Here is an 11,838-nt window from a genome sequence, read left to right as displayed (position 1 = left end):
TGAATTCCTGCCCCCTGGGCGGGGCCTGGGCTCAGGGGCCAAATGCAGGAAGCTCAGGCACTGCAGGAGGCAATGCAGGAGGAGGCGTGCCCTAGCCTGGGACCACACCTGCCTCCTAACAGCCTCCAGCTGAGGCCTGTTAGCTTCGGAAACCTCTCACTGAAACGGAGGCAACACAGGGCTTCCCCAGAAACACTTAAGGACAAGGAATTGGAGCCCACAAGACGCGAAGTGAAATTTGGACCAGACTTTTACCACATCCTGCAAAACTCAATCAACCCTCTTCCACTGTGGGTGGGACAGTGGGCTGGTGCAGCTGCCCTGGAAACAGTGTGGAGGCTCCTCAGGACATTACAAATAGAGCCGCCCTGCGACCAGCTCGTGTATGGCCTGGAGCTCATTCTGAAGATACAGATGCAGTGAGACTTGGGACACATGCACCCCAATGTCCACAGCAGCCAGGTCCAAAGTAGCCACACTGTGGGAGGAGCCTCGGTGCCCTTGGGCAGATGATGAATAAAGAGGATGGGAGACAGGTGATGGTCATAGAGACAGGAATGGTACTCAGCTATCAAAGAGAAGGAAATCTTGCCATTTGCAATGAGGTGGATAGAACTAAGGGGATCATGTTAAGTGAAATAGGTCAGTCGGGAAAGAGAATGACCATGTGGTGTCATTCATAAGTGGAATAAAGAAGCAAAGAAGATGAACATCTGTGAAGGGAAGGAAAAACAAATAAGATGAAAACAGATGCAGGAAATACAGACTGTTAATGATGGGAAACAAAGTGAGGGTCGCTGGAGAGGAGGGGCGGGGGAAGGTGAAAACAGGGGACCTGCATGAAGGAGGGCACGTGATGTCAGGAGCACTGCTGTTATCTCCAACTGGTGAATCCCTGAATTCTTCCTCTGGAAATATAATACACTATACGTTAATTAAATGGGTTTAAATTAAATAAAGTTAAAAAAATCAGGTGTATCAGAGCACATTTTTATTCTGGACTCTCTGTTCTGCTCCTTCAGCTTATGCCGGGACCAGCCCCCTTGCGTCTGGTTTGTTGAAGTATGCCCCATGCCTCGTCCATGGCCCAGCCCAGGGCTAGAACTCACGACGCCGAGATCAGGACCAGAGGGGTGGTCAGCAGTTGGATGCTTAACGGACGGAGCCAGCCGGGGGCCCAAGAAACACACTGCTTTATCCTGTGTCTGTGTGACATCGTTTGAAATAGGAAAGTGCGACGAACCACTCTGTCCTGCTACTCCATACTGATTAGATGTCTGGCGTCATTTGAGGGGGCGGATGGATGTTACGTTTTTTTTTTTTTTCGTATATCTAAGATCTGCCACCATGATATTGATAGGAATGACAATGAATCTGAGGGCGGCTTGAGGAACTGCGGACATTTTCACAAGATGAGGCTCCCACCCCACAAGCTCAGGACAGCCACCCAGAGCCTGGTATGGCTCATTGCACACATCTTGTGTTCCTTGGGTTCAGTCTCATTATTTATTTTCTGTGAGGCTCCTGAAAAGGGAATCACGTCCTTCATTTCCTTCCTGTGCTGATGGTCGGGACACAGCAAGACGACTCTGCTCTGTCGGGTCAGTTTGTGTCCTGTGACCTTACTGAACTCACTCCTTAGTTCTAACAGATTTTGGTGGAGGCTCTCAGGTTTCCTGTTTCTAGTACCGAGTCTTCAGCAAATAGGGACAGTATGACTTCGCCCGTTCAGGTGTGGAACCTTAGCTATTTACAGCTTAATGTCCCAGAATGCCCCACAATAGAATAAAAACTGAGCCCAGGCCAAGCGCAGGGAGCCCCTATTAGAATGAGAACAGAGCTCAATGCCCTTGAAGGCCCCATATCAAAAGGTAAACAGAACTGGAGGAATTGCTCCAGCCCTTCTGGAGGTCCCCCACACCAGCCCTTAAAACGAAGCAAAAACCCACCTCCGAGTCCAACTCCCTATTCACTCTTTCGGTATACTTGGACACAAGCTCGAGCTTGTAAATAAACACTCGTGTGTTTGCAAGGGTGTCACCTCTCGGTGATCTCTCAGATTGGGAATCGTGGGTACAACACTCTGAGGTAACAACACAAAACCAAAAGAAGCTCAGACGCAGGCAGAGTGAACGCAGGTTTCTGAGAGAAGTGGTGGAGACCCGGGGGCTTGGGGGCTCTTCTGTGGAGGACCTGCAGACTGGGGGGCGGGATGCTCAGCCCCAAAGCCAGAGGACCCAGGGTCCCCTCCCACATCCTGCCCACCAGCACTGAATCTCAGGGATCAGCACAGCGCCGCCCGCTGGAGGCCAGAGTCACTGACGCCCACCCCAAATCTGACCCTGCAGGTGCGTCTACCAGGCAGATGAGCACCTGAAAATCAGTGCCAGGGTCCATCCCCAGACCATGCACAGACCACTCGCTGCGACCAACTTGTTGAACCACGGAGGCTGCACAGCTTCAGCTCTGCCTGGAAAGTAGGGTCTAGCTTCCTTTGTACTTTGTGCTTTATTTTCATTTATTTTCTTTGATTCTTTTTTATTAATTGCCTTGTTTTATTTTTTATGTATGTACCTAATATATTTCTAATTTTTACTTTCATGGTACTTTGATTGTGTTTCTTAATTTGAGATTTCTAGTCTTTAACAAGCAGGCCAAAATAATCTGGTGGTTTTTTGGTGGGGAGGGCAGTTGTTATTGTTTTTCTTGGTTTTCCTTTTCCTTCCTTCCTTCTTTTCTAGAAAATATAATGAGTTGGGGAAATTGACCTCCATAAAATAACATGAGGTAGTACCCACAGACAGGAAGATCATCAATACACATATTTGATATCTAACTACAGTTTAAAACAATGATTATGAAGATAGCAGCTGGGCTAGAAAAGGAGCACAGAAGAAAACTAGAGAATCCCTTCCTGTAGAAATAAAAGAACTAAAATCCGGTCAGACCAACGTTACAAATATTATAAGTCAGAGGCAGTCCCACATGGAGGCCTTAAAACCAAGAAATTTTATGGACCACAGAGGCCGTCTTAGGGAACTCAGGCACTTACTAAAACAATAACATTCATATCATAGGGGACTCAGAAGATGAAAGAGAGAAAATATGGACCTTGCTCGGCCATTAGAAATGACAAATACCCACTATTTGCTTCAATGTGAATGGAACTAGAAGGTATTATGCTGAGTGAAGTAAGTCAATCGGAGAAGGACAAACATTGTATGTTCTGATTAATTTGTATGTTCTGATTAATTATAGATAATAATGAAAGGGAATATAAGGGAAGGGGAAGAAATGTCTGGGAAATATCAGAAAGGGAGACAGAACATAAAGACTCCTAACTCTAGGAAACGAACTAGGGGTGAAGGAAGGGGAGGAGTGCATGGGGATGGGGTGTATGTGTGACCGTCAATGAGGGGGTTACTTGATGGAATGAGCACTGGGTGTCATTCTGTATGTTGGCAAATTGAACACCTATAAAAAATAAATTTATTATTAAAATGAAGAACAAAAGAAAGAAAGAAGAAAGAAAGAAAGAAAGAAAGAAAGAAAGAAAGAAAGAAAGAAAGAGGAGGAGAGGCAAGATGGCGGAGGAGTAGGGTCTCCAGGTCACCTGGTCCTCAGCAAATTACCTAGAAAACCATCCAATCATCCTGAAAACCTACGAATTCGGCCTGAGATTTAAAGAGAGACCAGCTGGAACGCCACAGTGAGAAGAGTTCGCGCTTCTATCAAGGTAGGAAGACGGGGAAAAAGAAATAAAGACACAAAAGGCCTCCAAGGGGGAGGGGCCCCGCGAGGAGCCGGGCTGAGGCCGGGGCGAGTGTCCCCAGGACAGGAGAGCCCCGTCCCGGAGAAGCAGGAGCTGCACCAACCTTCCCCGCGGAAAGGGGCTCCCCGGGAATTGGAGCAGGATCCCCAGAAAGGCGGGGACGCCCTCGGGCTCCCTGGGACAGTAACAGAGGAACTGCGCCCCGGAGAGTGCCCCGAGCTCCCTAAGGGCTGCAGCGCTCGGCGGGACCCGGAGCAGCTCGGAGGGGCTCGGGCGGCGGCTCCACGGAGGGGGCTGCGGGGCTCCGGGAATAGCTCAGCGGCGGCGGCTCGGGCGGAGGAAGAAGCTCCGCGCGGAGGGGGCTGCGCGGCTCCGGGAACAGCTCGGAGGGGCTCGGGCGGCGGCTCCGCGGAGGGGGCTGCGCGGCTCCGGGAACAGCTCAGCGGCGGCGGCTCGGGCGGAGGAAGAAGCTCCGCGCGGAGGGGGCTGCGCGGCTCCGGGAACAGCTCGGAGGGGCTCGGGCGGCGGCTCCGCGGAGGGGGCTGCGCGGCTCCGGGAACAGCTCAGCGGCGGCGGCTCGCGCAGAGGAAGAAGCTCCGCGCGGAGGGGGCTGCGCGGCTCCGGGAACAGCTCGGAGAGGCTCGGGCGGCGGCTCCGAGGAGGGGGCTGCACCGCTGGGAGCGCGAATCCAACAGCGCAGGCCCCGGAGCACAGGGCGCCGGGACACAGCCCAGGATCCGGCCTCCCCCGGGACAGGCAGAGGCCGGGAGGGCCCAGGACAGCAAGGACGCTCCTGCCTGGAACTGAGCAGATCAGCGGCCCCGCCCCGGAGCCCCCAGGCCCTGCAGAAGGAGAGCCCCAGAGCTACTGCGGGGCTGAATCCAGGGTCCCAAGGCTGCCCCCGCCACTGTGGCTTCCTCCCGGGGCCTCACGGGGTGAACAACCCCCACCGAGCCCTGCACCAGGCAGGGGCAGAGCAGCTCCCCCAAGTGCTAACACCTGAGAATCAGCACAGCAGGCCCCTCCCCCAGAAGACCAGCGAGACGGACCAGTTCCAAGGGAAATCAAGGGACTTAAACTACACAGAATCGGAAGATACTCCCCCGTGGTTTTTTTTGTTTTTTGTTTTTTTGTTTTTGTTTTTGTTTTTGTTTTTGTTTTTTTTTTTTGTTTTGTTTTGTGCTTTTTTTTTTCTCTCTTTCTTCTTGATTTCTGATTGCTTCCCCCACCCCCCCTTTTTTCTATTTTCTCCTTTCTTTCTTTTTCTTTCTTTTTCTTCTCTTTTTCCCCTATTTTTTTCTTCTTTCTCTTTTTTCTTTTTCTCTTTTCTTTCCTTCTCTCTCTTTTTCTCCTTTTCCCAATACAACTTGTTTTTGGCCACTCTGCACTGAGCAAAATGACTAGAAGGAAAACCCCTCAAAAAAAAGAATCAGAAACAGCCCACTCTCCCACAGAGTTACAAAATATGGATTACAATTCAATGTCAGAAAGCCAATTCAGAAGCACTATTTTACAGCTACTGGTGGCTCTAGAAAAAACCATAAAGGACTCAAGAGACTTCATGACTGCAGAATTTATATCCAATCAGGCAGAAATTAAAAATCAATTAAATGAGATGCAATCCAAGCTAGAAGTCCTAACGACGAGGCTTGACGAGGTGGAAGAACGGGTGAGTGACATAGAAGACAAGTTGATGGCAAAGAGGGAAAGTGAGGAAAAAAGAGACAGGCAATTAAAAGACCATGAGGATAGATTAAGGGAAATAAATGATAGCCTGAGGAAGAAAAACCTACGTTTAATTGGGGTTCCTGAGGGCGCCGAAAGCGACAGAGGGCCAGAATATGTATTTGAACAAATCCTAGCTGAAAACTTTCCGAATCTGGGAAGGGAAACAGGCATTCAGATCCAGGAAATAGAGAGATCCCCCCCTAAAATCAACAAAAACCGTTCAACACCTCGACATTTAATAGTGAAGCTTGCAAATTCCAAAGATAAGGAGAAGATCCTTAAAGCAGCAAGAGAAAAAAAGTCCCTGACTTTTATGGGGAGGAATATTAGGGTAACAGCAGACCTCTCCACAGAGACCTGGCAGGCCAGAAAGGGCTGGCAGGATATATTCAGGGTCCTAAATGAAAAGAACATGCAACCAAGAATACTTTACCCAGCAAGGCTTTCATTCAAAATGGAAGGAGAGATAAAGAGCTTCCAAGACAGGCAGGAACTGAAAGAATATGTAACCTCCAAACCAGCTCTGCAAGAAATTTTAAGGGGGACTCTTAAAATTCCCCTTTAAGAAGAAGTTCAGTGGAACAATCCACAAAAACAAGGACTGAATAGATATGATGACACTAAACTCATATCTATCAATAGTAACTATGAATGTGAACGGGCTTAATGACCCCATCAAAAGGCGCAGGGTTTCAGACTGGATAAAAAAGCAGGACCCATCTATTTGCTGTCTACAAGAGACTCATTTTAGACAGAAGGACACCTACAACCTGAAAATAAAAGGTTGGAGAACCATTTACCATTCAAATGGTCCTCAAAAGAAAGCAGGGGTTGCCATCCTTATATCAGATAAATTAAAATTTACCCTGAAGACTATAGTGAGAGATGAAGAGGGACACTATCTCATACTCAAAGGATCTATCCAACAAGAGGACTTAACACTCCTCAATATATATGCCCCGAATGTGGGAGCTGCCAAATATTTAAACCAATTAATAACCAAACTCAAGAAATACCTTGATAATAATACACTTATACTTGGTGACTTCAATCTAGCTCTTTCTACCCTGGATAGGTCTTCTAAGCACAACATCTCCAAAGAAACGAGAGCTTTAAATGATACACTGGACCAGATGGATTTCACAGATATCTACAGAACTTTACATCCAAACTCAACTGAATACACATTCTTCTCAAGTGCACATGGAACTTTCTCCAGAATAGACCACATACTGGGTCACAAATCGGGTCTGAACCGATACCAAAAGATCGGGATAGTCCCCTGTATATTCTCAGACCATAATGCCTTGAAATTAGAACTTAATCACAACAAGAAATATGGAAGGACCACAAACACGTGGAGGTTAAGGACCATCCTGCTAAAAGATGAAAAGGTCAACCAGGAAATTAAGGAAGAATTAAAAAGATTCATGGAAACTAATGAAAGTGAAGATACAACCGTTCAAAATCTTTGGGATGCAGCAAAAGCAGTCCTGAGGGGGAAATACATCGCAATACAAGCATACATTCAAAAACTGGAAAGATCTCAAATTCAAAAGCTCACCTTACACATAAAGGAACTAGAGAAAAAGCAACAAATAGACCCCACCCCCAGCAGAAGAAGACAGTTAATTAAAATTCGAGCAGAACTCAATGATATCGAGACCAAAAGAACTGTGGAACAGATCAACAGAACCAGGAGTTGGTTCTTTGAAAGAATTAATAAGATAGATAAACCATTAGCCAACCTTATTAAAAAGAAGAGAGAGAAGACTCAAATTAATAAAATCATGAATGAGAAAGGGGACATCACTACCAACACCAAGGAAATACAAACGATTTTAAAAACATATTATGAACAGCTGTACGCCAATAAATTAGGAAATCTAGAAGAAATGGACGCATTCCTGGAAAGCCACAAACTACCAAAACTGGAGCAGGAAGAAATAGAAAACCTGAACAGGCCAATAACCAGGGAGGAAATTGAAGCAGTCATCAAAAACCTCCCAAGACACAAGAGTCCAGGGCCAGATGGCTTCCCAGGGGAATTCTATCAAACGTTTAAAGAAGAAATCATACCTATTCTACTAAAGCTGTTTGGAAAGATAGAAAGAGATGGAGTACTTCCAAATTCGTTCTATGAGGCCAGCATCACCTTAATTCCGAAACCAGACAAAGACCCCACCAAAAAGGAGAATTACAGACCAATATCCCTGATGAACATGGATGCAAAAATTCTCAACAAGATACTAGCCAATAGGATCCAACAACACATTAAGAAAATTATTCACCATGACCAAGTAGGATTTATCCCTGGGACACAAGGCTGGTTCAACACTCGTAAAACCATCAATGTGATTCATCATATCAGCAAGAGAAAAACCAAGAACCATATGATACTCTCATTAGATGCAGAGAAAGCATTTGACAAAATACAGCATCCATTCCTGATCAAAACCCTTCAGAGTGTTGGGATAGAGGGAACTTTCCTCGACATCTTAAAAGCCATCTACGAAAAGCCCACAGCAAATATCATTCTCAATGGGGAAGCACTGGGAGCCTTTCCCCTAAGATCAGGAACAAGACAGGGATGTCCACTCTCACCACTGCTGTTCAACATAGTTCTGGAAGTCCTCGCCTCAGCAATCAGACAACAAAAAGACATTAAAGGCATTCAAATTGGCAAAGAAGAAGTCAAACTCTCCCTCTTCGCCGATGACATGATACTCTACATAGAAAACCCAAAAGCCTCCACCCCCAGATTGCTAGAACTCATACAGCAATTTGGTAGCGTGGCAGGATACAAAATCAATGCCCAGAAATCAATGGCATTTCTATACACTAACAATGAGACTGAAGAAAGAGAAATTAAGGAGTCAATCCCATTTACAATTGCACCCAAAAGCATAAGATACCTAGGAATAAACCTAACCAAAGAGGTAAAAGATCTATACCCTAAAAACTATAGAACACTTCTGAAAGAAATTGAGGAAGACACAAAGAGATGGAAAAATATTCCATGCTCATGGATTGGCAGAATTAATATTGTAAAAATGTCAATGTTACCCAGGGCAATTTATACGTTTAATGCAATCCCTATCAAAATACCATGGACTTTCTTCAGAGAGTTAGAACAAATTATTTTAAGATTTGTGTGGAATCAGAAAAGACCCCGAATAGCCAGGGGAATTTTAAAAAAGAAAACCTTAGCTGGGGGCATCACAATGCCAGATTTCAGGTTGTATTACAAAGCTGTGGTCATCAAGACAGTGTGGTACTGGCACAAAAACAGACACATAGATCAATGGAACAGAATAGAGAACCCAGAAGTGGACCCTGAAATGTACGGCCATCTAATATTCGATAAAGGAGGAAAGACTATCCATTGGAAGAAAGACAGTCTCTTCAATAAATGGTGCTGGGAAAATTGGACATCCACATGCAGAAGAATGAAACTGGACCACTCTCTTTCACCATACACAAAGATAAACTCAAAATGGATGAGAGATCTAAATGTGAGACAAGATTCCATCAAAATCCTAGAGGAGAACACAGGCAACACCCTTTTTGAACTTGGCCACAGTAACTTCTTGCAAGATACATCCACGAAGGCAAAAGAAACAAAAGCAAAAATGAACTATTGGGACTTCATCAAGATAAGAAGCTTTTGCACAGCAAAGGATACAGTCAACAAAACTAAAAGACAACCTACAGAATGGGAGAAGATATTTGCAAATGACATATCAGATAAAGGGCTAGTTTCCAAAATCTATAAAGAACTTATTAAACTCAAAACCAAAGAAACAAACAATCCAATCATGAAATGGGCAAAAGACATGAAGAGAAATCTCACAGAGGAAGACATGGACATGGCCAACATGCACATGAGAAAATGCTCTGCATCACTTGCCATCAGGGAAATACAAATCAAAACCACAATGAGATACCACCTCACACCAGTGAGAATGGGGAAAATTAACAAGGCAGGAAACAACAAATGTTGGAGAGGATGCGGAGAAAAGGGAACCCTCTTACACTGTTGGTGGGAATGTGAACTGGTGCAGCCACTCTGGAAAACTGTGTGGAGGTTCCTCAAAGAGTTAAAAATAGACCTGCCCTACGACCCAGCAATTGCACTGTTGGGGATTTACCCCAAAGATTCAGATGCAATGAAACGTCGGGACACCTGCACCCCGATGTTTCTATCAGCAATGGCCACAATAGCCAAACTGTGGAAGGAGCCTCGGTGTCCATCGAAAGATGAATGGATAAAGAAGATGTGGTTTATGTATACAATGGAATATTACTCAGCAATTAGAAACGACAAATACCCACTATTTGCTTCAACGTGGATGGAACTGGAGGGTATTATGCTGAGTGAAATAAGTCAATCGGAGAAGGACAAACAGTGTATGTTCTCATTCATTTGGGGAATATGAATAATAGTGAAAGGGAATATAAAGGAAGGGAAAAGAAATGTTGGGAAATATCAGGAAGGGAGACAGAACATAAAGACTCCTAACTCTGGGAAACGAACTAGGGGTGAGGAAGGGGAGGAGGGCTGGGGTTGGAGGGGAATGGGTGACGGCACTGAGGGGGACACTTGACGGGATGAGCACTGGGTGTTTTTCTGTATGTTGGCAAATTAAACACCAATAAAAAGTTAATTAAAAAAAAAAAAAAAGAAAGAAAGAAAGAAAGAAAGAAAGAAAAGTTGGCACCTGGGAGGCTCAGTCAGTTAAGATTCTGCCTTAGGCTCAGATCATGATCCAGGTCCCTAAGGCAGGCTATCTGTTCAGCAGGGAACCTGCTTCTCCCTCTCCCTCTGCCCCTCTGCCCCTCTGGCTAATGCTTTTTCTCTCCTCTCTCTCTCAAATACATAAATGAGATCTTTGAAAAAGAAACAAACAAACCCAGAAGGAAAAGAAATCTCCCATGTAGAAGAATTTCAAACAATTGGTGCAGACATTCCCCACTCATGTTGATGAGTATAGCGTCCCACTCCTATGTGTGGAATACACATACTAACTTCTTCTACAAAATATATTATGAAAAACTTAAAAGAGTAATGATAATATAATAATAGTAATAATGATAATAATAATAATCACCTTAGTACGGAGAAAGCTGACCAACACTACCTTCAGCAAGATGATCAGATCGATACCAAGACTGATAAATCATGCTGAGAGTATGTAAACTTTATATGATATAATAAAAATGGCAGTATATCTCTACATATAATCCACAAAACTGTTCAATCATGAGATAAACAATAGACATATCCCAACTGAGCAACATTTTACAAAATACTCTACTTCTAAATGTGTTCCAGTAAAACAAGAATATGGAAATCCTGAAACACTGTCACAATACAGAGGAGCCTCAGAAAAATTGAGGAAATGGAACGTGATATGAGGGATGGTAACTTAGGAAAAACTAAGGAAATCTGAATAAAATATTGGCTTTGGTTAATGCGAATATTTCAATATGGATTCATTACCCAATATTTGTACCGTACTAATATAAAATATCAATAATTGGAGAAATTGAGTGCAAGTGCATGAGAATTCTCTGTACTATCTTCTCAATTTCCCTAGAAGTCTTTGTTTTCTTCTAGTACATAAGATTTATTTTCAAAATTGACGTAAATGAATTAGGCTCCAACTGTGAAGACATTTTAAGTATAGTTGAATTAAATTTGCCTTACTCTTAAAGACTTCCTTCGATGGGAACAAAGTAAGCTTTTATATCAGAAGGAAAGAAAAACACTTATGAGTGCGTAAAATGCCTCCTCAACCTGAAAAGCAGGAAAGGATAATAAATAGCAAAAACAAGATAAAAATACTTGTATTATAACAGACACCATACTGCAAGTGCATTTGAAATTAGCAATGCCTAACATTTTTTCCCTTGACATTTGTCTTCCAACGATTTCACAGTGCTTCAGGGTCAGTTGAAACAGGGGAAGAATCTCAGGCAAGAATCCTTCACATCATAATAGGACCATTGGTGATAATGTCTCTCAGTTCCTTCCAAATGCATAAAGATACATTTCCTGATGAGTGATTGACCTGTGAAGAAAGAGATGAGAGACCCTCATCCCTCTGATTACTTTTGTCAGAATATTTTAACCATAGTACTTCAGACAGCAAACTATCTTATTAACAGGAAATACATCTCAGATTGGAATCTGAGTAATCAGATGGGGAGAGAAAACTCGCTCTTCGTCTTTTAAAGACAAAGGAGAGCATTTCTATATACAGAGTCAGTTGTCAAGATAGCCTTAGGGAATAAGAGTCTGCAGCATGGAATCCCCCTGCACAGCCAGGACACCT

The sequence above is a fragment of the Vulpes lagopus genome, unplaced genomic scaffold, assembly GCF_018345385.1.
Source record: "Vulpes lagopus strain Blue_001 unplaced genomic scaffold, ASM1834538v1 ctg150, whole genome shotgun sequence".
Lineage (NCBI taxonomy): Eukaryota > Metazoa > Chordata > Mammalia > Carnivora > Canidae > Vulpes > Vulpes lagopus.
Note: the sequence above shows the minus strand (reverse complement) of the source record.